This window comes from Leopardus geoffroyi, chromosome E1 (genome assembly GCF_018350155.1).
Source record: "Leopardus geoffroyi isolate Oge1 chromosome E1, O.geoffroyi_Oge1_pat1.0, whole genome shotgun sequence".
Lineage (NCBI taxonomy): Eukaryota > Metazoa > Chordata > Mammalia > Carnivora > Felidae > Leopardus > Leopardus geoffroyi.
Genome location: NC_059330.1, coordinates 44,080,172 through 44,086,171, shown reverse-complemented (window position 1 = coordinate 44,086,171; position 6,000 = coordinate 44,080,172).

Here is a 6,000-nt window from a genome sequence, read left to right as displayed (position 1 = left end):
TATCTGTCTTTCTCTGTATAACTTATATCCCTTGGCATAACACTCTCCAGTTCCATCCATGTTGCTACAAAAGGCCATATTTCATTCTTTCTCGTTGCCACGTAGTATTCCATTGTGTATATAAACCACAATTTCTTTATCCATTCATCAGTTGATGGACATTTAGGCTCTTTCCATAATTTGGCTATTGTTGAAAGTGCCGCTATAAACATTGGGGTACAAGTGCCCCTATGCATCAGCACTCCTGTATCCCTTGGGTAAATTCCTAGCAGTGCTATTGCTGGGTCATAGGGTAGATCTAGTTTTAATTTTCTGAGGAACCTCCACACTGTTTTCCAGAGCGGCTGCACCAGTTTGCATTCCCACCAATGGTGCAAGGGGGTTCCCGTTTCTCACATCTGCTCCAGCATCTATAGTCTCCTGATTTGCTCATTTTAGCCACTCTGACTGGTGTGAGGTGGTATCTGAGTGTGGTTTTGATTTTATACATATAGAGAAAATCTTTGTGACTAGGCAGAGCAGGCGAGGTTAAGGAGCTTGTGCTAGTCCCAGATTGGTTTGTTTGGCACTAGATTGGGATAACTTCCCCTGCGAGGTACTGTGCTGGAGGAGCTACAGTGAGTGGGAAAACCGAATTCCATCCTTACCAAGTAATTGCACTACTCTGTGTTGAGAATTAAGGTAACAGAGGGCCTGGTGACCATGGGTGCATATCTTAGGGGTGCATATCTTAGGAGAGCAAGCAAATTCTGTCCCCAAGTCTTATTACTCCAACAATTGCCCTTAAATCTTATGACATAATAATAATGGCTCATGTTTTCTGGTCAAAGATGACACATCTGAACCATTATCAAAAGACCTGTTCCTTGGGGCACCTGGGTGACTCAGTGGGCTCAGTGTCTGACTCTTGGTTTCAGTTCAGGTCATGATGTCATGGTTCATCAGTTTGAGTCCCATGTCCAGCTCTGTGCTGATGGCATGGAGTCTGCTTGGGACTCTGCCTTTCCCTCTCTCTGCCCCCGCCCCCACCTCCTGTGTGCGCTGTCTCTCTCTCTCTCAAAATAAATAAACTTAAAAGAATGTATATATATAAAATAAATAACACCTGTTCCTCAAGTTTGGTGGATTCATTCACCTGCATCTGGGGGCCTCACTGTGATCAGTCAGTCTGTCAACGTTAGGAGCCAGGATGTAATTCGGGGTCATGTAACTCGGGGCCATGTAACTCACCAACAGTTACGTTTTAAAGCAGTGCTTTTACCATGTAGGATCTGAGGCAAATATTTTTTTTAAATAATCTCTACACCCAACATGGGGCTCAAACCTACAACCCCAACATCAAGACTTGCATGCTCTACTGAGTGAGCCAGCCAGGTGCCCCTGAAGCAAATATTTAATAACTATGTCTCAGTTTTCCAATACTAATACCCACCTCCTAGGGTTGTTGTGAAGATTAACACAGATAAAGTCTCGTACCTATGAGGTGCTCAACGCAGGCTGACTGATGCTGCTGGCATTCAGACATTAGGACTCTGGCCGTCTGGGTTAAAATATAAGACATGAGATCCTGAGTTGAACATACTGCCCCAGTGTCCATTCATTTGTACTGATTTTCCTTGACAATACCATTTTGTCATTGCCTTTTATTTGTCATTTCCTCTTATTCCCCCTGCCAACTTAGTTAAGTGATCACTTGGCAATGCTATTCAGCAGGGCTGGAGTACAATGCAAGTAGATAGAATATACATTGATTCTATTTATTCCTAAGCGATAGCACAGGTCACTGGGTTCTGCCTCCTGAGTCCCAGTAGCTGACTGCTGCCTGCTTTCAGCAATTAGGTTTTCTGTCCATCTCAACCTCAGTAGCCATTACAGACATCATTATTGAGGACCAGCTATGTGACAGGCACTGCCAGGGCCCAATGCAGGGATAGGACGGGGCCCTTGCCTTCAAAGTTTGCACAGGGGTGGGGAAAACAGGCAAGAATAGGCAAAGCCCCTGGAATGGGCTAAGGGCTGAGATAAAGGGGACTGTGGGGACGAGGTGGGAGAGGGGAAATTATGGGGGCAATGAGAGACAGCACCCGCTTTCCAGGAATCGGTAGTTCAGCATGGCGGAAGAATGGCGTTCGAAAAAGGAAACCAGAAGACATCAATTTGGAGTCGTGGTTCTCAAACTTGAATGTGCATAAAACCACCCGTGTGAAAACAGAATCCTGGGCTTCATCCCTGGAGATTCTGACTTGGTTGGAGGGAGGCTACCAGCAAGGGCTGCTGGTCTGAGGGTCGTCCTCTGAGGAGCACTGATCTAAAGAGGGGTAGGGTCAATTGCAGAGAACTGCAATATTGTGCACAGAGGTGTGTGTTTCACCCTAAGCGGGGGAGGGAGGAGCGCCTCTGAGGAGTGTAAGCCTGCAAGAGACACAGGGTCACAGTTACCTTTTAGGAAAATCACTCTCACTCTGCACACAGTATGAAAAACTGGAGAGAAAGCAAGACTGGAGTCAGGGAGCGCAGTTGGGGGCTGCTGCGAAAAACCCTGGAGAAATCGCAAGGAACTGAAATAAGACATTGTCAGTTATCCCTTGCCCTGGGTCGCCGCGGGGCTAATACACTTGCCCTTAAATGTTTTTGACTCGTGTCCCCTGGGTAGCTGCCTCCACTTTGGGAGAATTCCGAGTTGGGAGGAGTAAAGGCGAGCCATTCCGCTCCCTTGGGCACTAGGAACCTGTGCAGGGAACGCAAGACATGTCTTTCAGGCAAGCATTGCTGAGCCAGGCAGTGGAAGATGGGGCCAAAGCTAAAACACCATGAAATTCTCTTACCAAGATCCAGATTTTTTTTTTTTTCCTCAATTGACCCATTGGGCCTGGTTGCTGGAAACTGCTGACCCGTCTTCAATTCCGGTCAAGTTGACCACTTTTGCCCGTTTATTCACTGCTTTGGCAGAGGGATGGACTTTTGGGGTTTGCTGCTGTGCCATTTTCACCAGAGTCCTCCATGAAGTTTCTAGTTTCCAGCGTACGAGTCTTGCACTCCTTTGGCTAAAGTCATTCCTATGATTCTCTGTTGTTGTTTCCTGCTGCTATTGTAAGTGGAATTGCTTTCTTAATTTCATTTTCAGATGTTTTTCATTGTTCGTTGCTAGTGTGTAGGAATACAATTGATTTTCGTGTGTTGATCTGTTATCCTACAGCCTCACCAAACTCACTGGTTGATTCCAACAGCTTGGGGGATTTTTTGGCAAATGAGATCATGTTCTCTGCAAGTAAAAATGATTTTACTCCTTTTCCTTCCATTTCGGATACCTTTTCTTTCTCTCTCACGATGATTGCTCTGACCAGAAGCTGCAGTGCAATGCTGGATAGAAGTGGCAAGAGTGGGCAACTTTGTGTTGTTCCTGGTCTTAGGAGAAAAACTTTTTTTTTTTTAATGTTTATTCATTTTTGAGAGACAGAGACAGAGAGCAAGCGAGGGAGGGGCAGAGAGAGAGAAAGAGGGAGACACAGAATCCAAAGCAGGCTCCAGGCTCTGAGCTGTCAGCACGGAGCTCGACATGGGGCTTGAATCCACAAACCATGAGATCATGACCTGAGCTGAAGTCAGATGCTTAACCGACTGAGCCACCCAGGCGCCCCTTAGGAGAAAAACTCTTAGTCTTTCACCATTAAGCATGTTGTCAGCTGTGAGGTTTTCATAGGTAACCTTTACCGAGTTGAAGAAATTTCCTTCTAGTCCAAATGTGTTGAGTGTATGTGCTTTTAGTTTGTGCATTTATCTATATTTTTTTAAAGTTTGTTTTTGTTTTTGTTTTTTTTTAATCCATTTTGAGAGAAAGAGAGAGCCAGTGAGCAGGGGAGGGGCAGAGAGAGGGAGAGACAGAATCCCAAGTAGTCTTTGTGCCATCGGCCAGGAGCCTGATGCGGGGCTTGAACTCATGAACCCCAATATCATGACCTGAGCCGAGATCAAGAGTCCAACGCCAAACCAACTGAGCCACCCAGCTGCCCCTATTTTGTGCGTTTAAAATGTTACTTGAACAAGGGATTCAAAGGTCTGATGAGATTGTCAAAACACTCCGTTGCACAAGTATTGTTAACGGCCTCTGCTCTACAGCAGTATCTTCTGGGGGTGAGTGGCAACTGCGACCAGGCCTGAGCTTCCCTAGTTTGTCACAGGCTCTACCATCTCCTATAATAGCTTTAATACCCAGGCGCTATGGCCTGAATTGTGTCCCTTCAAAATTCGCCTGTTGGAGCCCTCCCCCTCAATGTGACTGTTTTGGGCAACAGGATCTTTTTGGAAATAGTACAGTTCAATGAGATCAGATAGGTACGTTCCCGATCTGATAGGATTGGTGTTTCTATGAGAAGAGGCAAGTGGGATCCCTCTCTCTCCTGCCATGCGAGGATACAACAGGAAGGTGGCCATGTGCAAGCCAGAAAGAGTCCTTACCAGAAACCAAGCCCTGCCCATATCTTGATTTTGGATTTTCCAGCCTCCAGAACTGCAAGAAAATTAATTTCTGGTGTTTAAGCCCTCTAGCCTATGGTATTTTGTTATGGTGGTGGAGCCAGCTAAGCCCTGGGTCTGCATCACTCAATTTCTGGCAACATTCTAGTTTGTAACCACCCTCTCTCAGCCCCTGGTTTAAATGATTGTGAAGCCAAGACTAGTTTGGAAAAAAGAAAATCAAAATGGGTTTGTGTGTGTGTGTGTGTGTGTGTGTGTGTGTGTTTTGTTTAGTTCTTAATTTTTTTTAATGTTTGTTTATTTTTGAGAGAGGGGGAGAGAGACCACGAGTGGGGGAAAGGCAGAGAGAGAAGGAGACAGAAAATACAAAACAGGTTCCACGCTGTCAGCACAAAGTCCGATGCAGGGCTCGAACCCATGAACTCTGAGATCGTGGCCTGAGCTGAAATTGGATGCTCAACTGACTGAGCCACTCAGGTGCCCCTTTGTTTTTATTTTCTAAATGTTTATTTCTTTTGAGAGAGAGAGAGAGAGAGAGAGAGGAGAAAGAGAATTCCAAGCAGGCCCTGCGTTGTCAGCACAGACCCCAATGCGGGGCTCAATCTCACCAACCATGAGATGAGGAGCCGAAATCAAGTCTGTCGCTCAACCGACTAAACCACCCAGGCACCCCCTCAAAATGGGTTAAAAAAAATGAATAGGGTCTTGCCTCCAGGAAGAACTAGCTGATGGAGGAAATAGGAGTAAGGAAGTAAGCAAGCTGGGGGCAGGGGTGGGGGGGGAGTTAAGTTTATGGGTCAGAGAGTTGAATCCTGGGAACCAGAGTGTGAGAGATGGAGTAGGTCCTCAGCCAGGGAAGCCCCCTTGCATGATCGTGGGTGGAAGTCTATGGATTTGAAGATCATTAAGAACTGAAGAGGCTGAGGAAAGGTGAGGCATGGACGTGAACCCCCACCAGGATGATGGAAAGGAAGATACAAAGATGCCCAAACATAACTCACAATGAAGGGGGGCCTGGAAGGTTGGCAGCTGAAGGAGTCAAGGCAGGGAACAGGGTCTCATAGCTGGATGATATGAACCTCAAAAGGAAGACATACCCTCCTTTCCACAGGATTCTTGCCATGCACACAAACCTCATAATCCAATAAGCCTCTTCTCTGGAGACAGTGTCCTGTAACCAAGTAGAACTTCTGTTTCGTTCTTTTTTGTGTGTTTATACATATTTGCTAATCACAAGGTCTTGATCTAACTGTATGTTTTATCATTCCTTTGATTGTTCTTTAACTTGCATGGAAGGGAAGGGAAAGGAAGGGAAGGGAAGGGAAGGGAAGGGAGGAAGGATATGAGGCAGGGAATAAAATGTGGCTTCTTACCATTGTGACAATCAAATACCCCATATATTTTAAAAAAGATTTTATTTTTAAGCAATCTCCACACCCAACGTGGGACTCAAACTCATGACCCCGAGGTCAAGAGTCGTGTGCTCTACCAACTGAACCAGCCAGGTGCCCTCAAATACCCCATATT